Source organism: Benincasa hispida, chromosome 10 (assembly GCF_009727055.1).
Source record: "Benincasa hispida cultivar B227 chromosome 10, ASM972705v1, whole genome shotgun sequence".
Taxonomy (NCBI): domain Eukaryota; kingdom Viridiplantae; phylum Streptophyta; class Magnoliopsida; order Cucurbitales; family Cucurbitaceae; genus Benincasa; species Benincasa hispida.
The window spans coordinates 10,235,249-10,258,539 of NC_052358.1; positions in this window are offsets into that span (position 1 = coordinate 10,235,249).

Here is a 23,291-nt window from a genome sequence, read left to right on the forward strand (position 1 = left end):
AAGGGACCGTTTGGTTTAAAGTTATAGATGTCTGAAAATAAGATGTTTGGGACTCAAAAGATTATTACTGTTGAAGGAGAAATTTTGGACCAACCACAAATTGCACGTCGTTTACTAAATTAATGATGAAATTGCAAAATATTAAATTTGGGACCAATTAGGAGTTGACATGTGCCCAAGTTGAAGTTGAAGACAAATTTTGATGATGCCACGTGGTTTCATCATGACCGTTAAATTGGATAAAATTAACTTGGTTCAATTTAATATTATTATTATTTGGGTTAAAGTCTCTAAACCTAAAAATAGGTTGAATTTGATCCTTTAATTGGGCCCAAGACCTAGACCCATGGGTCAACTAAGCCCAAGCCTATGAAACTCACATGAGAACCCTATAAATAGATAAACTCTCCTCATTTGCAGAGGTTAGCAATTCTACATCCAGAGGGTCTAGAGATAATTCATCAACAAACAGAACACTCCCAAAACTCCTGAAGTTGCACTCCTAGAAGACAGAAGACCCTTAAAGACACAAAAACTCTTCCAAGACTTTTACTTCAAGAACGTTCAGTGCTTTTCTTCTTCAAGTTAAGAACATCCATTCCACGGAGAAAGAATCAGAGGATCAAGTACTAGAGATCGAACCACATCGCATCAAATCAACATCAACACCAACACCAACACCAACTCAAGTTCAACTCCACGAAATACGTTTCTCAAGAAACCTCGTGCGAACAAATTGGCACGCCCAGTGGGATATATCTACCTCTCATCTCCCTCTTAGCATCTAAACAAGACAAATGGTACCAAAGAAGAATGTATCTAGAGCTTTCTCCACAAACAGCTCTTACACGGGACCTGTCACTCGTAGTCGCTCAAGGGAAGTTACGCAAGAGCAAGAGCAAGAGCAAAGCTCCCTCATCGCGCATAACATCCTGAGGCAAATGACGGAGTCCCCACAAGGCGGGGTTTTCAACAAGGAAAACCCTTTGTTTGACAACTCTACTTCCGCCTCCAGCAAGCCAAAAAGGGATTTGCAGCCAAATGTGATTTCTGTTATGATGGTAGATGTAACGGCTAAAGCGGCCATGGCAGAAATGGAAGGAAAGATCAACTTTCTGATGAAAGTCGTCGAGGAGCGAGACCATCAGATCGCTGCCCTGAGAGAACAGATGCAATCTTGAGAGGCTGCTGAATCAAGCCAAACACCTATGGTCCAAGCAACTGACAAAGGGAAGACCGTGTTGTAAGAAAACCAGTTACAACAGTCAACTTCAGTGGCCTCTCTGTCAGTCCAACAACAGCAAAACATGATCATGATCTCCGTAAGGGCTCAGTATGGAGGCCCGACGCAGACTTCCTTCATGTATTTCAAGCCATACACCTAGAGGATCTACAGCTTGAGAATGCCTGTGGGGTATCAACCCCCAAAGTTCCATTAGTTTCATGGAAAGGACAACCCAAAACAACACATCACCCACTTCGTAGCATGCGAGAATGCGGGAACAAGAGGAGATCTGCTAGTCAAGTAGTTCGTCAGAACCCTAAAAAGAAACGCTTTTGACTGGTACACAGACTTAAAGCCTGAGGTGATCGACAGCTAGGAGATACTTGAAAGGGAATTCTTGAATCACTTTTACAGCATTAGATGCACCATCTGATGGAACTCGAGACATATGCAGCGGAATTAGGATCTAATTACACTCTAATTGCTCTTAAATTAAAGGAAATAAGCATGCATCATGAAGGAAAAAACAGTGGATTAAAAAGTGTAGGATACTGCCTTTGAAGCCCCGAAAACTGCTTCTCCTCATTGAATCTCGACCCGAAATCTTTCGAACCACCACTAGAATTGACCTACTATCCTCTGGACTCAGAACCGAGTTGTGGGACCTAGTGGATGAAGAGAACCGAGAGAGAGAAAAGAGATGGGAAATAAGATGAATTTGAGTTTGGGTTTTATTTCACTCAAAGAACATAGGATTTTCCAGCCCAAATTTAGAACACCCTTTTTTTAAAATGGAAAAAGTCTTTTAACTAAATTGAAGAGCCCAAATTATAGAAAAAAGACATGCAACAATTACATGAAAAATCTTCACAAAAACCCAACACCTAGAATCTACTCACTTAGTGGGCTTAATGTCTCCACTATAAGCCAACATCTAGCCAACTATTTTGTTAGTGGAATTATCCAACAAAAAGTTTGGTTTTTCCCACTAAAAGGGCAAAATAGTCATTTGGTCAAAGTTAAACTTTGACCAAAAAGTCAATATTTTGACTTTTAATGATTTTTTCCGTGTTGACTAATTTTGACCTCCCGAGCATGAATCCGCATTCATTTTCTTGAAATTCAAATCACATTTAGATATAAGGTCGGTCAAAGTTTTGACTTTTCAAAGTCAAAAGTCAACTCTTTGACTTTTTACAACTTTGACTATTTCCATCATTTTCAAGCTTCCGAATATGAACGTATTCATATTCTTGATATTTAAATCACATTTAAATATTAAAGTTGTATCTCTAAGCTAAAAAAAACCCGACCACTATATCACATATACTTGTCGGTTTCTCTCTCTCTACCTAATTCGAACAATTCAAATTATTCTATCGTACTATTCTAAGTTTATTCCATATGAGCTAGTAGGGGAACTTAATGGACCTTATAGATCATGCGCTCCAACGATCCAAGATTAGCTAGTTAAACTCTTTAGACGGAGCTAATCAACATTCGTTAACTAACGGGTCATTCCACTAAAGTCCCGTAGTTGCACTCCCCTCACTATAGATATATTTGTGTCCATTTGATATAACCATGATGAGTAAGTTAATCCTTCACAGGTTGTTCGTAATCTCGGTTGGGTCATAAAAGCCGTTTTACCCCCAAGACTACATCTTGTTCCTTAAGTTACACTGATCATCTAATGAATAATTGGTTTAAGGTCCAACCTATAAACCGAATCCCTCTAGGGCCAAGGAGAGGGTGGGGCCCCTTGTTCAAGACCCGGATTCAGTACTAAAGGGAACAACCTATCTACTGTTCCTATAACGGGTAGGAGTGAATTCCGTCTTGCACCTATGTTTCCAGCTATCCACCCGATCTTACCCCTGAAATGGGAGGCTTATTGGGCCAGCGATATTGAGCTGCCCTCACCTATGCAGATCTAAGGATAATTCTGAGTGAACAGGAGTTCATAGTTAGCTCAGGATTAAGATTAAGTTACCTAGGTCATCAATTAACGAAATAGTCAGTTTTATACATAAAACGACATTGTAGAACGTAAAGAATGTGACTATTTCATGGTTCAGTCTTATGTAACTCTTTAACATAGGAACCCTCCACTCACATTATCTCTATAATGAACAATTCAGATCACATCGTTTGTACTATCTATCAAAGTGGGCCGCATCCATAGTGTCCCCAGAATAAGGCGCTCAACCTTATTCATATACTAAGACCATTTTGGCTTATATTATTGAACTTGATCGCACATCTTATTAGTCGACCGACATATAAGATTCAATTACAATTAAAATAGCCTCGGAACCTTAGTTTATTGAATTCAAGATTATAATTTCAATACAAACTTTATCGAAAAACAAAACAAAATATATTTATTAAATTTATAAACTACGAGTTTTAGGACATAAAATCCAACAAACTCCCCACTTGGACTAAAACTCCCTAGTGGAGTATCACATGTTGAATTTAAGTGAGAAAACATATGAGTACAATAAACATATGAATACAATAAACTAAGCCATATACCCAAAAATTCTCCCACTTGTCCTAGTTTACAAACTTCGTAGACCTAGACTCTTGTAGGTGACCTTCAAAATACTTTAGCCGTGAGGGCCTTTGTAAAAAAGATCAAGTAAATCGTTTTTTGCCAGAAGAATATATGGGTCACTACACCATCTCCCACGATGTACAATCTCCCGGATCAAGATGGTATTTTGCACCTCGATTGCTTGTCGCGCTTTGGCTTCTTTGGTTCTTTTTGATTTGCAAACTGTACCACTATTATCACAATATAGGTGATAGGTAGATCATATTTGGAAACTACTCCAAATCTATCCAAGAATTTCCTCAACCATACTGCTTCTCCTCTTGCTGCTTCAACAAGCAGTTACGTATTCAGCTTCCATGTGGAGTCCCGCAATAAACAGTTTGCCTTTAAACACTTCTCCACACTACTGCTGCCTCCATTCAAGAGTGAATCACTGGATCCAGAAATGTAGCTTCTAGCATCTTTATAGTTTGAAAAATCAGAGTCAGTGTATCCAGCTAAGGATCAAATCCTTAAGTACCATACACAGAGCATATAGTTCCTCGTTCTCCTAAGATTACTTGAGGATATTTTTAAAACCTGGCATCCAATGAATCAATCCAGGAATTGGACTGATAACCTACTGATTATTCCCTCCTGCGTAAGCATACTGTCAGGTCATAGTCAGTAACAATTACGCAATATCAGAGGCCCAACTACGGGAAGCAATAGGAATGCGTCTCAATAGCTCAACCTTCCCTCTTGAGGTGTCTAGGACATATGAGATTCATTTGACAAATAAAATCCATATCTATAAGGTAACATAACTTCATTTTGGAATTTTGCATCTTATACCTAGACAACATTTTGTCTATATAAGTTTCTTGAAGACATACTAGTGTTCTATTCTTTTGCGGTTTCGAGATGAATTTGAATCTGAGAACATACTCTCGCCTAGTGATCGAGCCCTTTCATGGCCACTTTTCCTAAATCTTTCATTTGGAACTGGCATTGCTAGCCATTTGCTTGATGTCAATTAGGTAACCTACTTCATTCCCAATGAGTAGAATTCGTTAAACAATATAAAACTAAGAAACTATAGTAGAAGTTGACGATCTTCTTGTAGAACACAAGGCTCATCAACATTCTGTTCAAAGCCATAAGATTTGAATCGCAATATCAAATACTTATATTCCAAGATCTAGACAGCTTGTTTCAACCCATAATGGATTTTTGAAGCTACAAAACTCTTTTGTTCTTGACTTTGTGCAATAAACCCGCTCTGGTTTGAGCCATATAGATACTGCTCCTCAAGATCGCTTGAGTTTAGAAAAGGACCTGGTCACACCTTGAACATCTCATTACCAAACTTTGCAGTAGCATAAAAGGTGACAATGGATAAAGAGTATAACAATCGACTTAAAGCATGGCAACAGGAAAGAGAAAGTTTCTTCATAGTCCACTCTCTTTCTCTGGTATAACCTTTGCCAACAAGTCGAGCCTTAATAAAGTTTGTAAACGATTACCCCGAGGCTTGTCTTGTTTTCTCTTGTAGATTCACTATCAAACCTAATTGGTTTTACAGCATTTTGTAGATCTACAAGCTTCCCAGACATAATTAAAGTACATAGACTCATTTCGAGGTCCATGGCTCGACCCACTGATCAACAATCCACTCTTTTTTCGCCTGTTTATGGAATCCTCCTATGCCGTCCGTCAGGTATGACGACTTATGTTTCCTGTAAAAACCCAAGTAACGGTCAGGCAGATGACAACCCGCTCCCACTAACTCGAGACATTCTAAACTCTTAAGAAGGATGTGACCTGAACGCAGATGTAACTAGTTTTATTCTTACTACTTTAAGAGATGAACTAGCTCTATTATAGCGTCTTTTTGGAAATTTCATTCAATACTAGTCTACTGCGAGGTTGATGACTTCTTATACTGTCTTCCTCTAGAATTGGGATTTTTTTCCCGAATAACAATACCTATTCTCCTTGAAGGATCATAATATAGACCCTTTTGTTTCTTTTGGATAACCTACAAATGGCAAAGTTTTGAAACAACCGGTCCAATTTTTTTTAGATTTTGCAACCAAAACGTGTGCCGGGCATCCCCAAATCCTAAAATGATGTAAACTGCCTTTAACGCCTTGTCCAATAGCTTAATAAAGGCGTTTTCTGAAACACTTTTAGGGGAACGTTATTCAAAAATATGGACGAAGTCTCTAATGCATGTTCCCCAAAGGAATCAAGATAACTTAGCAGAACTTCATCATTGAGAGAACCATGTCCAACCCAATGGTTTCTGTTTCTTCTTTCAGAATACACCGTTCTGCTGAAGGCATATTAGGTCAGAGAGTTGTACTTGATTTCGTGTTCTAATTATCATATAGTCCCGGAATCTTAAGTCCAATATACTCCCCATCTTGATCTGATCATAGTGTCTTAATTGTTTTACCTAACTGGTTCTCAACCCCAGTTTTAATATTCTTTGAAACTTTTAAAAAAGAAATCAGACTGTGATGCATTGGTTAAATATGACCATATCCTTGGAATAATCAAACAATAAAACTGATGAAATATTCATAACCCACCTCGGCTTTGACATTCATCGGTCCACAAGAGTCCGAATGTACGAGATCTAAAGGTATTGTGGCTACTGAGACATCCTTCCCAGTAAAAAGATCTCTTAGTCATTTTTTTCCATCAAGACAAGACTCACTAATGGAGGTAAAGAAATTTGTCTTCTAACTGATTTAGTAAGTCCATTCTTAACCAATGCTCTCAATCCTATTGAGATTTACTGTGACCAAAGTCTTAAGTGCCATAATAGGCATTAGTAGAAACTTTTTGTCTTTAAATTCTGAGTTTCGACCTGTTCTAGAACATCTCGTATTTAAAACAAATTTTGCCCTTAGTTGGTCTTAACATTATATAGAGTTATTTCAAGTATAGCATAACAAATTTGATACCTTTCCTAAAAAATGAAGCGCTTCAATTAAACTTCAAAAAGAAATTTTATACATTTGTTCCATAATACAAGGCGATGATATTAAATTCCTCTCATAAGAGGTGCAATAAACAAACAGGCGACATCCTTTAAGTATGGTATATCATCGGTCGAAAATACTAACTTCACCCACAGTGCTTCGCCGAGACACCTCTCCTATTCCAACTTGAGAAAGTGATTTCGCCTTCCTTAATTCTTTTTCTAGGAACTTAGTTTCCCTGAAAAGAAACAAATATTGTTAGTGGCTCCTGAATCTAATATCCAGGTTGAGGTATCATCCTCCACTAAACATGTCTCATGAGTCACTAGTAAACTCAAATATTTACCCTCTTGTGCTTCTTTCCGAGGTAGGGCCTGAGGACTTCCTCAGTTAAGACAAATCTCAAAGTCAATCTTTATTACTAGTGTTGAAGTCAATATTGTTTTTCCATGTTGAGTAATTATCCGCCGTTTAGTTCTCAAGAAGCTTAAGAGTTGATTCTAAAGAGCTAGTGATCTGAAAAGAAAAACATATCCTTTTTTAGTAAAACTTAAATCCAATCAGTTTAGCAAAAAAAAAAAAAAAAAAACTAAATAATGTACGCAGCACGCGCGTCAATGAGCGAGAGAGGATTCTTGTGCGTGCAACGATATTTCAACGTGGTGGTTGAGAAAACCTCGCACCGAGAGAGATGATCGACTAACCGCCGCCATCCCACACGCGAGGACTCCTGTTTTTGACTATGATATCCTATCACCTAAGAATAACTTTTATACCCTCATAGTGAACTTAGTTATTCTAGAGGCCTACTGCGGGCCAAGAATTTACAAAACTACTTAGTAAATTCTCGTAAGCCCGTGGACCCTCCATTTTCAGACCCTCAAAGATCGGAATCCATTATGCTCCCGAAGTTGGAAAAGACCCAAGAATGAAAACGGACCTGAGAGACCCCTATCTATTTTTCTAAGTTCGGGAGTTTCGAATCCTATAAATATAACCCTTCTGATTGTGTAGAGTCGCTCTAGGTAGACCATGCAGGTGCATATAAGGAACCACGGTGCGACCTAATGGAAGAGACGTAGATGTGTTGACAACACTCCCTTCTCCCAACTTACTATGAACAGTACTTCTCCCTATCAGGTCGCACTTTGGTATTTAACTCGAAGCGAATACACTCTCTCTATATATCTACTAATCGAGAGCGGCTCTATTAAGCTCATTAACATGAGGAGTTTCTCACACGGGTGTACCTGAACTGCCTTAGGTTATATATGAAGATGACTAAAAGTTAAGTCCTGACTGGTCTACTGCTGAGAGAGCCTCAGTATCAATTAAGGGTATAAAAATACTTAGCGATACATTTCGGCTTAACTAAACATATCCTAAGTCCTAGGTGATTCATTCCGAGTATATCTTTTATACTGGATTTTAAACTCTACGATATCTAGGATAAAACAAATTTTATTAACCAGTCACACCGCTTCACAGCATGCTCATTAAAATGCGGTTTAACCTAACTTCAGACGCTGGCTCGATCTCTAAGTAGTAGGTGTTCCGTGAACCGTCAACTTAAAAAACCTCCAACTTATGTCCATCTTATCTACCTTTTGCCAAGATCTTGCCGGTGTGAGTTTTTCTTGTAACTTCGGTTTTATTAAGAAATCGACCATATCTATGAAAAATTGGGATTGCTCGAATGGTTAACCTTAAATGAGCATGGCATCTTATCTATTTGTATAGATTTTTAGAGGTCTAGGGTATTTTATAACAATTATAAAAAATAAATCTATAACAATTATACCCACTATGAGGCAATTTATCTATAACATGCTTCCTTCAATAAAACATGTTTTAATATAACACTTATATTAAAACTAAGCATGCATAGTATATATTTTATGACACTTATAAAGAATATACAAATGTATGTCACATGTTTTTCCTATGGTGGGGGTTTTAAAAAACTATATGGCATACTATATGCACACATAATCAAACAACATTATACATCACAATGCATAATAAGTAAACAACACTAAAGTGGACCGATTTTTTGGCATTAAAAACAAACAAAAATAACTAAATTTATTACAAAATCAAGCAACCAGCTTCTCTGAACCGGCTTCAAAACATTTGAACCCTCAGGAACGCTCAGAAATCACTCGAACGACCCGAAAACACCAAAACCAAGCTGAACCGGTCAAACCGACTCAACCAGGTCAAATGGGCCGGTCAGACCGCCGGATCGGCTGGTCAACTCTCGCTGGGCGGTCAACAGAGGCACAGGTCGCGGTTCGGGTCTCGGGCAGGTGGGCGAACGGATCGGATCTGGGCGGGGTAGGCGTGAAAAGCCAGGCGCGCGTAAGCGGACGAGCAGGTCGGATCCGGGCTGTGAGTCGGGTCTGGGAGGCATTCTCGGGTCTAGAAGCTAATTTGGGTCTGTAAGTTTTTTCCTCTTCAATTTTGATGCTGTTCTCTCTCCCGAAATCAAGAAATTATAGCCTAATTTCAACTCTAATGACTCTAAAAAATTTACAGACCCTTTTTCACACATTAATGCTCATAAACAAGTGAGCAATTACAAATTTCCATAAGAACTTTAAAGAGAAAAAATGCCAAAATCATAATAAATCCACTTTAGTCCCCATTTCATTCAACACTTGAATAGATAGGAGAAAAAACACCCACCAAAAGCAATTGAGAGTAATTCTAGAATGCTCTAATACCACATGATGGAACTCGAGACATATGCAGCGGAATTAGGATCTAATTACACTCTTATTGCTCTTAAATTAAAGGAAATAAACATGCATCATGAAGAAAAAACAGTGGATTAAAAAGTGTAGGATACTACCTTTGAAGCCCCCGAAAACCGCTTCTCCTCGTTGAATCTCGACCCAAACTCTTTTGGACCACCACTAGAATTGACCTACTATCCTTTGGACTCAGAACCAAGTTGTGGGACCCAGTGGATGAAGAGAACCGAGAGAGAGAAAAGAGATGGAAAATAAGATGAATTTGAGTTTGGGTTTTATTTCACTCAAAGAACATAGGATTTTCCAGCCCAAATTTAGAACACCTTTTTCTAAAATGACAAAAGTCTTTTAACTAAATTGAAGAGCCCAATTTATAGAAAAAAGGTATGCAACAATTGCATGAAAAATCTTCACAAAAACCCAACACCTAGAATTCACTCACTTATTGGGCTTAATGTCTCCACTATAAGCCAACATCTAACCCACTATTTTGTTAGTGGAATTATCCAACAAAAGTTTGGTTTTTCCCATTAACTATAGTCAAAGGGCAAAATAGTCATTTGGTCAAAGTCAAACTTTAACCAAAAAGTCAACATTTTGACTTTTTATGATTTTTTTCGTGTTGACTCGGGAAAGGAAGATTGAGCTAGACCTGGACGAGGTTGCTCAAACAAATCATGCCTCGTTGGCAGTAACTCCAAGTGCACCGACACCGGTCGTATGTTATGAGGAAAGGGAAAGTTTGGTCCATTTAGGACCTTCGATCCCTTGGTCGTACGGTTCCAGTAAGAGATCCAAGCCACAGACCCTCAAAATGGAGGATAATGTGTTGATAATGACGATAATGAAGGCTGATCCTTGTGACACGCCGCAAGAAGAAAGGGTCAAACTCTACCCAAAAAGAGTCACACTTCTTTGTTCCCGCATTCTTCAAAAGGAAGGTTGAGGGTTTTAATGAACTACTTGACTAGAAGATCTCCTCTTGTTCCCGCATTCTCGCATGCTACAAAGTGGTACACAGACTTAAAGCCTGAGGTGATCGACAACAAGGAGATACTTGAATCACTTTTACAGCACTAGATGCACCATCAGCATGATGGAGCTGACAAATGTTAAGCAACAAAAAGGGGAGCCGATCATTGACTACATCAACTGATGGAGGGCTCTGAGTCTGGATTGCAAAGACTGACTCACCGAATTATCTATTGTGGAAATGTGCATTCAAGGCATGCACTGGGGACTCCTCTATATCCTACCTTTGAAGAATTAGCGACTCACACCCACGACATGGAGCTGAGCATCGCCAATAGGGGGACGAAGGATTTTCTGATCCCTAAGATGAAGGAAAAGAAGAAGGAGATAAAGAGCGCTAAGAAGATTGTGAAAAGCGTCAGGAAGGAATCAATGGTTGTCAATACGACCCTGCTGAAGTTTTCCTCAAAAGGGAAAGAGAAAAAAGATAAAAAAAGAAAGAGGAGGGAGACGAACGACGTCGCCTAACTTTGAAGGAGAGACAGGAAAAAGTCTACCCATTCTCTAACTCCAATGTGGCGGATATGCTTGAGCAACTGCTGGAAAAGCAGCTCATCCAGTTACGAGAGTGTAAATGGGCAGAGCAGGCAGGGAAGGTAGATGAGCCCAACTACAATAAGTACCACAGGGTCGTTAGGCATGATACGCTTTGAGCTCCTCATCGGCGACCTGAAGGCTGATGTGTTGTTTCACATTATAGACTCAAAGACCACCTATAGGCTTTTACTGGGGCACCCTTGGATTCATAGGAATGGTGTGATTACGTCCATGCTGCATCAATGTTCAAGTTCTACTAGGATGGGATTAAGAAGGTTTAAGCAGACCTTAATCCATTTTTAGAGGTCGAATCTCACTTCACGGATGTGAAGTTTTACTTGAAGAATGAGAATTCCGATGAAGCAATGCCCGTAGAGACCTCGCTAGAAAAGAAAGTAGGTAGATCTCGATCAAGGTCACCAGTTGATATAAGGAAAGAAACGAGTAACAAAGCATAGGCCTTCAGTCCAAAAGGGAGTGGGACATCCACCAGCGTTGGAGAGACACCAGCAGTGAGGGAGGCCACAGGACCTCCGATTCTACGCTATGTCCCTTTGTCGAGACAGAAGTAGGGTGAGTCACCTTTTACGGAATGCTCAAAAAGTTTGTAGGTCGGTGATATAAAAATCCTAAAGGAGAGTTTCATCACACCTCTCATGCCAATAACGAAGTAGGAAGTCCACAAGCCAGAGGTGGAAGTGATGAAGTTAAATCTGCCCGAGAAGTAAACTAAAGACGGATTCAAGCCCAAGGCTTACAAGTTGTTGGCAAAGGTGGGTTATGACTTCACAACTCACACTGAGTTTAAGAGCTTGAAGATTTATGAGCAACCCAGACTCTTGTTGACCCAAAAAAAGCTTTTGCAAGAGGGACACGTTATACCTACGTCGACGACGTAACTCAGATATAAATCATCATAGCCAGTTCGCATAACCAGAAAGGCGAAGGAAAAAGTGGCCAACAACAATCATATCATTGCAGAAGAAGTCAATGATGCAATGAAATAGGAGGGCAAAGATAAAAGAGCCTCAACCTTCGACCGTATTAGGCCGTCTGCCGCACGCACTTTGGTCTTTGAAAGATTGAGCATGACGGAAGTAGAAAGGGGAAGTTCGCGTGCGATTCCTGGAGGTACTCGACACTCAGTCTTTCGAAGGTTGGCTCTACCGAATGAAGGAAAAAAGGAAATCATCTGTCAGCCATCGGTGGTTGTGCGACCTTTAGCCTTTGAGAGACTAGGCACAGTTCCAAAGGAAAGTGAAAGAAAACCCCGCACCACCTCTGTTTTTGATCGCCTGACTCCCAAGAGGGTTGAAGATCGCCTCGAAGAACATGTCTCTAGTGAGACAAAGTGGAATGGAAAAGCCTACAGTGGCGCCCCCAATACGATTATAAGAAAGAGAGGGTCGATATCATGGGCGTCAATTTGGCGACGCCTCGACCTTAAAGACGCTGAAAGGCCATTTGACAAGAAACCATTAGGTGAAAATTAGTGAGGGAGAAATACGTAGTACCATCCCCTCATGAATGAAGAGAAAGACCTTCGTTACTTTAAACACTAGCGAGGGCTCGCTCAAGATAAAGAGGTTTGACGTTGTCATCACCAACTCTCAGGATGGAAATTTAGAGCAGGAGGAAGGCGAAACTTCATACCACCATATCACCATCACCAAAGAATCTGAAGAAGGTATGACCGAGGAGGAAGTGGAGGACGTTCCACAAGGTCTGGAGGACGATGGTCAATCCACGGTGGACGAGCTCAAAGAAGTGAATCTGGGCAAAGTAGAGGAGCCGCGTCCGACTTTCATCAGTACATCCCTCTCAGAAGAGGAAGGGGTGAATACATGAGTTTATTTACTGAATATAGGGATGTTTTCGCTTAGTCATACAGAGAGATGTCGGGACTAGATTCAAAGGTAGCAGTCCACCACCTCACGATCAAACAAGGGTGTCGTCCCGTTAAGCAAGCTCAACGATGCTTTCGAACGAAACTTATCCACCAGATTGAGGCTGAAGTCAATAAGTTGATTGAAGCAGGGCTCATCCGTGAAGTAAAATACCCAATGTGGATAACCAACATTGTCCCGGTTAGAAAAAAGAATGGACAACTTTGTATTTGCGTGGACTTTTGTGACCTAAACAACGCATGCCTGAAAGACAATTTTCCACTGCCCATCACAGAGATCATGGTTGATGTGACAATAGGACACGAGACCTTGTCCTTTGTGGACGGATCATCTGGGGATAACCAGATACGAATGGCTCTTACGGATGAGGAAATGACGACATTTTGAACCTTAAAAGGGATATATTGCTACAAGGTAATGCCCTTTGGATTGAAGAATGTCGACGCCACTTATCAATGTGCCATGCAGAAGGAGTTTGACGATATGTTACACAAACACGTAAAATGCTATGTGGATGACCTTGTAGTCAAGACCAAACGATGAGAAGACCATTTGAAAGACCTGAGAACTGTGTTTGATCGTCTGCGAAAGTACCAGTTAAAGATGAACCTTCTAATATGTGCATTTGGCGTGATCTTAGGGAAGTTTTTAGGCTTCGTTGTAAGACATCGAAGGATAGAGATAGATCAATCCAAGATTGGTGTCATCCAGAAGATGCCAAGGCCAAGGAATCTACACAAGTTAAGAAGTCTGCTAAGACTTCTAGCCTACATCCGGAGGTTTATTTCCAACCCGGCAGGGTGATGTCAACCCTTTCAAAGACTGATGAGAAAGGGCAAAAATTTTGAATGGGATGAGGCCTATCAAAATGCTTTTGATAGCATAAAGAGGTACTTGATCAGTCCTCCTGTCTTAAGAGCCCCAGTAGTGGGCAAGCTATTGATATTGTACATCGCGGTGCAAGAAAGATCGCTAGGGGCATTGTTAGCACAAGAAAGAGAGAATGGAAAGAGTGTGCTCTCTATTACCTAAGCAGGACCTTAAACGGGGCTGAGATCAACTATTCTTCTATTGAGAAAATGTGCCTTGCATTCTTCTTCACTATAGATAAGTTGGGACACTACATGCAAGCCTTCTAAGTCCATTTAATTGCGAAAGCTGACCCCATAAAGTATGTTCTATCTAGGCCAATCATCTCGGGGCATTTGGTCAAGTGGGCAGTCAAGCTTCAGCAACATGACATTGTTTATGTGCCACAAAAAGCGATTAAAGGGCAAGCATTGGCCAACTTCTTGGCAGATCACCCGGTTCCATCAGATTGGAAGTTAAGTGAAGACTTGCCTGATGATGAAGTCCTCTTCACAGAAATCACGGGGCCTTGGGTCATGTTCTTCGATGGTGCAGTCCAAAGAAGTGGTGCAGGGGCAGACATCGTTCTCATTTCGCCAAAAAAGCACATGTTGCCTTATAGCTTCGTGCTTGCGGAATTATACTCGAACAACATCGCCAAATACCAAGCTTTGATAATCGACCTCCAAATGGATTTGGAGTTTGGGGTATCTTACATATAAATATTTTCGATGACTCGAAGTTGAAAATCAATCAGCTCTTATGACAGTACGATGTGAAGCATGACGACTTGAAGCCTTACTTCATTTATGCTCGACAGTTGATGGGAAAATTTGAAAGCATGACATTGGAGCATGTCTCGAGGACGAAAAATAAGAAGGCGGCGCTTTTGGCAAACTTGGCTACTGCCTTGACGGTTTTGTATGATGTATCCTTAGCATATCTCTTTGTCTAAGGTGGGTTGTGCCTCCAGTCGAGACCACATGTGAAGAAATGAATGTGATATCAGTCTACTTAACTGACGAGGAAAATTGGCGGCAACCTACTGTAGATTACCTTGAGCATGGAAAGCTTCCGGACGACCCTCACCATAAAACCAAGATTCGAAGGAAGGCTGCACATTTCATTTACTACAAAGAGGTTTTGTACCGCCGATCCCTTGAAGGACTTTTTCTATGATTGCCTTGGAAAAGAGGAGTCGACAAAGGCTTTGGAAGAAGCGCATTCAGGCGTATGCGGCGTGTATCAATCCGGACCAAAGCTACAGTTCCAATTGAAAAGGATGGGTTACTACTAGCCAGGGATGAGCCGGGATTCGATGGTATATGCAAAGAAGTGCGAAGCTTGTCAATATCATGCGAATTTCATTTATTAGTCATCCAAGCCTCTGTATCCGACTATAGCCTTGTGGCCTTTTGAAGCATGAGGGCTTGATCTGGTTAGCCCTATAACACCTAAGTCATCAGCAAGGCATTCTTATATCCTCGCAGCCACTGATTACTTTTCAAGATGGGTTGAGGCTATCACTGTAAGGGAGGCTAAGAAAGAGAATGTAGTGGAATTTATCCACACTGACATCATCTATCGGTACGGTATCCCCTATCGAATCGTGACAGATAGTAGGAGACAGTTCTTCAATAGCTTGATGGGCAAATTGTATGAGAAATTCAAATTAAAGCAGTACAAGTCGTCCATGTATAACATCGCTCCGAATGGGTTGATAAAGGCATTCAACAAGACGTTGTGTAACCTGCTGAAGAAAATTGTCTCTAAGTCAAAAAGAGGTTGGAAAGAAAAGATTGGTGAAGCGTTGTGGGCTTATCGCACCACTCATCGTACCCGTATAGAATTCACTCCGCACTCTCTCGTTTATGGGGTAGAGGTCATCCTTCCCTTGGAAAGAGAAATTCCATCGCTAAGAATGGTGGTACAAGAAGTATTGACTACAGAAGACAATGCCAAGCTACGTCTCCAAGAATTGGAAGCACTGGATGAAAAATGATTCGAAACTCAACAAGCGCTGAAGTGTTACTAAGCGCAAATGTCTAAAGATTTCGATAAACACGTAAATCCTCGATCTTTTCAAGTTGGTGATCTAGTGCTTGCTGTAAGAAGACCTATTATTACGACAAGACATACGGGAAATAAATTCACGCCTAAATGGGATGGGCCCTACGTCTTTAAAGAAGTCTATACAAATAAAGCATACAAGATTGTTGATCAAGATGGATTGAAAGTTGGTACAATTAATGGCATGTTTCTCAAGAATTTTTATGTTTAACGAATGTTAAAAAAAAAAGGTACCTTATTGCAAGAGCCTAAACTGCTTGTTGCTCCTGGCCCGCATGAGCTTAAAAGGTGAATGGCCCAAAAAACGAAGTTCCTTGTCATAAGAGCCTAAACTGCTTGTTGCTCTTGGCCCACATGAGCTTAATAGGTGAACGACCTAAAAAAAATTCTCTTTGTGAACTACGTTATGACTTGATCCCTATTCATTTTAAAGAGTACATAGGTAGCTTGAAAGAAACTTTAAGTTCAGTCCAAAAAAAAAAAAAAAAAATTAACTACGTCATGACTTGATCCCTTTCTTCAAGGGTACGTGGGTAACTTAAAGAAATTTAAGTTCAGTCCATCAGAAAGGGTACCACAACCACCTAAGTATGACACTAGAAGATTGATGTTGATCATCCTCATTAAAGAATGACACTCCAGATTGAAGATGTTCATACCTAAGGGGCAACACAACAAATTGAAGATGTTCATCCCTCTTAATGAGCTAACACAGTAAATTAAAAGCACACACTTAGTGTGACACCCCAAGGATTTATGCATATTTATGTTGTTTTTTTTTTAAAAAAAAAAGGAAAGAAAAAAAGGGGGTTAATTGTTAATTTAGGAAAAAGGAGAAGGGAATCAGGGTTATAAATGAGTTTTGGGGGCCTCGTGTTGCGTGAAAAAGAAAAAAAAAGATGATTTTTTTCTTTTTTTTTTTCTCTTCTTCCTTCTCCTTCCAGCCTCACGTTTTCCCTTCACCGTGCATCTCGTCGTCGTCCACCACTCGATCGTGGGTCCCTAGTCGTGCAAGTTTCCGATCTTTCTAGTCGGTCAAAGTTTATCCTTTCTAGCCGCGCCGTTGCTTCCAGCTGCACCGAGTTTCTTCGATCATTTTCTTCTGTCTCTGTTCTGTGTTCGCCAATCGCCGACCATTCCAGTTCTATCAAGAACGTGGTTTTGGTGAGATTTAAGTTTTTGGTTTTTAAGTTAATGGGTTTTGAATGGCTACCAATTTTTGGTCTGATTTAAGTTAATTCAGGAAGCATTGTTGCTCAATTCAGGATTTGAAGACATTTTATCGGTACTGTCCAGCAGCATCAAGGTTCGCTTGGGCGCCTTTTGGTAAGCTTTATTGGTTGTCTTGTTTTTAAATCCCGTTTCCCAGTTGGTTTGGTGAATGTTGGTGTTTGTTGGATTTTGGAATTTAGTTTTGAAACGTTTCAGCTTGGCATAGGACTGTTTTGGATTCCATCCTTGGAGTTCAGTGTAGTTCTGTTTACATCGACATTCTTTCGAGTGAGTGGTTTGGAGTTTTTTGGTGCAATTTGGGGGAATAGGTTATGTTTATAAGGTTTAACATTAAATTGGTTTATTCTAGGGCAATTCGAGCGTTTGACTCGAGTCAAAGAGGGATTTGATTGATTATTGGAGTTTGGTTGCTAACTGTTCGGCATAATTTCGAGGTAAGTGGTTTACTGCCGGTATTGCCCTAAGATCTTGATAAGTCTGCTAGTCAGAATTAAAATTCTTATGTCACTCTATGTATGTAACTGTGTTGAAGTTTGACGTATGGGTAAATGTGATAAAGTTTGATGCTGATTCATGGCAATGATTGCATGCTTATGTCTGTCTAAGATTTTAATGACTGTTAGTGCCAAGATTCATGATTGCATGCTTATGTCCATATGAGATTTTAGTGACTGTTAGTGTTACCATTGGGCTATCCACATCACATATTGTGAGCCCTTCGGGCCCATACCCTATGCCTATGTATGGTGTCCTTTTTGGGATCACCACTTGTGTTTATGCCTGTGACCTTTGTGTCACTACTTATGAAAGCGTGCCTTCAGATTCGCCCCTTATGCCTATGCCTATAATGCCCTTGTGCATTTGGTTCAATGGAAAGACTAATAGATCACTGTGTGGGCCGCTCACTGAGTAAACTTTTATATTCACCCTTTTCTTTTCCTATTTTTCAGGTAAGGGTAATGATAAACCGATGCATGACAAGAGAGATCCGTGACCTGGCCATTAGGACGACTTACTGCTTCCGCACTTAGTATCATGTTTTGAAGTCTGGTTTAGGAGTTAGGCATTTTAAACTCTCATGCAAAATTTATTAATTTTATTATTTGACTATTTAATTGTTCTCCATTTTAAAGTTGGGTTTAGGGGTACCTCGAATGGTAAACTTTTATTTTATTTTTGTTTTATTTTATTTATTATTATTTATCTATGTTTTCTTACCTTTGCTCATTTGAGCATTATTAAATAAAATTCCAGCTCTTTTATTTATTTGTTTAGGAAAAAGAAAATGTACACTAAGCTTATGCATGCATGAAGTAGCGTCCTAGAAATAGATAGGAAAATAGGGTCGTTACAGTTGGTATCAGGGCCTAAGTTTTAGGTTCTGTAGACTGACTTACATTGTGAGTCCAATCTGTTCCTTATGGCCACAAATGGATCTTTCGTCATCGCTAGGTATGTTGTTTAAAGTCCTTTAGGAAAATAGATATGAAATCTTACCTGTTGTGCAGTTGTTTAATGGTTTACCCTGCTAGCGTGTATTAAAGCGTTGCGTGTGGTTATCAGGTATGGCGCCACAAACTAGAGGAAGGGGCAGTTGAGGCAAGAAAGTAGTTGAGGAGTGGGACCCTGACTTGCAAGAACCCGAGGTACAGAGCCAAGAGGTGCAGAACCCACCACCTCGTGACCCTTTTGGGTCAACTTGGCAAAAGGTTAGACCAAGGAGCAGGCCTCAAGCTTCGACTGTGCCCTCGCCAAGACCGTCATCCTCAGAAATTACAGTAGAATATACGACTATGGCTGTAACTATTGGGAACGTCGTCACACAGGCTATGGTGGGACAGCTAAGGAGCATAGTGGCCGAGCAGATAGCCCAGCACGCATAGTCACAGCAGGCGCCATCCTCGTCAGTCCCGTTACCACCAGTTCAGAATCAAGATAGGGCCATGAGTCGGACCATGACAGGCCCTTCTTTGGAAGATGGATACCTACGAGATTTCAAGAAGTATGATCCCCCGACGTTTAACGAGTCCTTGAAAGACCCCACAAATGCAGAATTGTGGTTGTCCATTATTGAGGGGATTTTTCAGTACATGAGGTGTCTAGAGGAGTAGAAGCTGCAATGTGCCGCTTTCATTCTCATCGATAATGCCAAGTGCTGGTGGCGTTCGACTGAGAGAATGATATAAGCCAGTGGAGGCCAAGCCACGTGGAACCAGTTCAAGGAGAGGTTTTACGAGAAGTACTTCTCTGCTCATGTGATGTACAATAAGTAGGCTGAGTTCATGAACTTTAAGCAGGGGACCATGATAGTAGAAGAGTATGAGGAGGAGTTTGACAAATTATCTTGCTTCGTCTTTGATCTAGTGTTTGAAAGGTTTGTGCAAAGAGGGCTGAAAGGTTTGTGCAAGGACTCAGGGACGGGGTGCGAGGCATTATGCAAGCTCTAGAGCCTCCCACCTATGCAGCAACCTTCCGAAAGGAAGCACGCGTGAGTTGTTCTTCAGGGATAGAGTTTCTGAAGTCCCTGATGGAGGAACCAACCCCCGGCCAGAAGAGAAAAGTTGAGCAGAAAGCTCTAGGACCTCCGCAGAAGGTCCAGAGTACAAGCAGGTCATTAGGGCATGTGCAACGGTAGGCTAATACTTCAGGAGGAGTTTGGAGGGAAAAACCGGTGTGCAAGTCATGCGGGATTTGTTTCAGATATAAGCAGATAGCGCATACGGCGGACCAATGTCCTAGTAGTGGTTTTGGAAGTGCAGAGGGTCAGGCCCCAAGTTCGCATCAGGGTAGTTCAAATCGACAGCAGCATCAAGGTCGGGTCTTTGCCACCAATCGTCGGGAAGTTAAGCACTCGGGAACGTTGGTGATAGGTATGCTCCCAATCTTGGGGCATTATGCCTTGGCATTGTTTGACTCTGGCTCGTCTCACTCTTTCATTTCTTTGTTGTTCATAAATCATGCCATGTTAGTTTTGGAACCCATGGGTTATGTTTTATCAATGTCTACACCATTAGGAGAGATTATGATAGTAAGTGAAAAGATAAAAGCGTGTCATTTGGAAATAGAGAACCACACCCTTGATGTGACTCTGATAGTATTAGACATGCGTGATTTTGATGTAATTCTGGGTATGGATTGGTTGGCTGCCAACCATGCTAGTATAGACTGTTCTCGTCAGGAGGTGAATTTTAACCCCCTTAGAGAAGCCAGTTTTAAGTTCAAAGGGGTCGGGACAGTAGTTTTTCCTAAGGTGATTTCAGCGGTAAAGACCAAGAGATTGATTAACCAAGGTGTTTGGAGTATCTTGGCTAGCGTAGTTGACACAAGAGAAACCAAAGTTGCACTAACCTTTGAGCCAGTGGTGAGAGATTATCCCGATGTATTTCGGGAAGAACTTCTAGCATTGCCTCCACCAAGAGAGATTGATTTTGCGATGGAACTGGAGCCAGACACTATTCCTGTATCCAAAGCTCCGTATAGAATGGCTCTGGTCGAATTGAAAGAACTGAAGGTTCAGTTGCAGGAACTGCTTGATAAAGGGTTCAAACGACCCAGTGTTTCTCTGTGAGGTGCACCAGTGTTGTTTGTGAAGAAAAAGGATAGGTCGTTACGTTTGTGCATAGACTACAGGGAGTTAAATAAGGTGACCATCAAGAATAAGTACCCACTTCCTAGAATCGATGACCTGTTTGACCAGCTACAGGGTTCTACTGTATTTTCCAAGATTGACCTACGGTCAGGTTACCATCAGCTAAGGATCAGGGACAGCGATATCCCGAAGACTTCGATCCGATCCAGATATGGGCATTACGAGTTCATTGTGATGTCTTTTGGTCTGACAAATGCTCCAGTGGTATTCATGGATTTGATGAATTGGGTGTTTAGGGACTTCCTAGACACCTTTCTGATCGTTTTCATTGATGACATTTTGGTCTACTCCAAGATAGAGGCGGAACACAAGGAACATCTTAGGAAGGTCCTAGAAATACTGAGGGAAAACAAATTGTATGCAAAGTTTTCTAAGTACAAGTTCTGGCTACGGAAGATGTCCTTCCTTGGGCACGTGGTGTCGAAGGACGGGGTTTTAGTGGATCCAGCTAAGATTGAGGCTGTTACCAAATCGCCCCACCCTACAATGGTCAGTGAGGTGTGCAGCTTCCTGGGATTGGCTAGGTACTATCGTAGATTTGTAGAGAATTTCTCTAGCATGGCCATGCCGTGGACTTAGCTAACCAGAAAGGGAGAGTCATTTGTTTGGAGCAAAGCTTGTGAGGATATTTTTCAGCAACTCAAGCAAAGGTTGGTTTCAGCACTGGTTCTCACCATACCAGACGGCTCCGGGAACTTCGTGATCTACAGTGATGCTTCTAAGAAGGGTTTGGGTTGTGTGCTTATGCAACACAGTAGGTCTCTTATACACATCTAGATGTGTATAAGAGACAGAGTATAGACTGTTCTCGTCAGGAGGTGAATTTTAACCCCCTTAGAGAAGCCAGTTTTAAGTTCAAAGGGGTCGGGACAGTAGTTTTNTACCAGACGGCTCCGGGAACTTCGTGATCTACAGTGATGCTTCTAAGAAGGGTTTGGGTTGTGTGCTTATGCAACACAGTAGGATGGTCGCCTATGCCTCTCGCCAGTTGAAAAACCATGAGCGAAACTATCCTACCCACGACTTGGAATTGGTAGTGGTGGTGTTTGTCCTGAAGATTTGGAGGCACTACTTGTATGGGGAAAAGATACAAGTTTTCACCAACCACAAGAGTCTGAAATACTTCTTCACCCAAAAAGAGCTAAACATAAGGTAGTGCAGGTGGCTCAAGTTAGTAAAGGATTACGACTGCGAGATCCTCTACTACCCAGGTAAGGCGAATGTGGTAGCCGATGCCTTAGTCGAAAGGTCGCTCATTCGGCCATCTTGATCACTGAGCAGGTTCAGTTGTGCAAGGATCTGGAGTGAGCAGAGATCGCGGTGGCAGTGGTGGAAGTCACTTCACAGCTAACTCAGTTGATAGTACAACCAACCTTGATGATGCAGAGGATTATCGTTGCATAGCAGGGTGATCCATATTTGGTTCAGAAATGTTGTTAGGTAGGGTCAGGCCAGGCAAGTGAATTTTCTGTGTCGGTGAACAAGGGTCTTTTGTATCAGGGACGATTGTGCATCCCAGCAGATGATGGCCTGAGAGGGGAATTGTTGACAGAAGCTCATAACTCTCCATTCTTGATGCACCCAGGTAGTACCAAGATGTGAAGCGGTATTACTGGTGGCCCAATATGAAAAGGGAAATAGCTGACTATGTCAGCAGATGTTTAGTCTGTCAGTAAGTGAAGGACCCGAGCCAGAAGATAGCAGGTTTGCTACAACCATTGGATGTGCTAGAATGGAAATGGGAAAACGTGGCTATGGATTTTATTATGGGTTTTCCCAAGACAGCGAAGGGTTTCTCAGTGATTTGGGTGGTGATAGACAGACTCACCAAGGTGGCACATTTTATTCCAGGAAAGCCCACGTATACGGTAAATAAGTGGGCTCAACTGTATATGAAGGAGATAGTAAGATTGCATAGTGTGCCAGTATCAATTGTGTCCGACAGGGACCCTTGTTTCACCTTCAGTTTTTGGAAGAGTGATGACATGCAGAAATGCATGCCATCTTAGTTCTTTTACTTAGAATTATGAAGGTTGTTAGGCAGAATATGCAGCAATCATGTTAGGAGTTCACGAGAAAAAGAGTTTACGTCGATTAGCATGATGAATCTCAGCTAACCCGTTACTTTGCGTTAATTATGTGTTCAATATTCTATTTTTGTAGCCAATGCAGAAAATGAACGCAAACGCGGAAGCCGAACCACCTTATAGACGACCGCATGCAGAGAAACTCTCCATCGCAAGGCAAACGCATTAGATCAATGCATGGGTGTTGGGGTAATCAGTCGTATGCGTCCATCGCATGGGAGTTGCGCTCATCAAGCGATTGCGGTCATCATATAGAGTTGCAGTATTAAGCGAATGCGGCCATTGAATGATTGCGGCTACGTGACAACACAAACTAATAGGATCAAAAACACAAGGTAGGTGGGAATGAACGCATCAACGCCATCTTACCTCGAGAAAATGAAAGATGATGTTGACATTTTCACACTATCACAC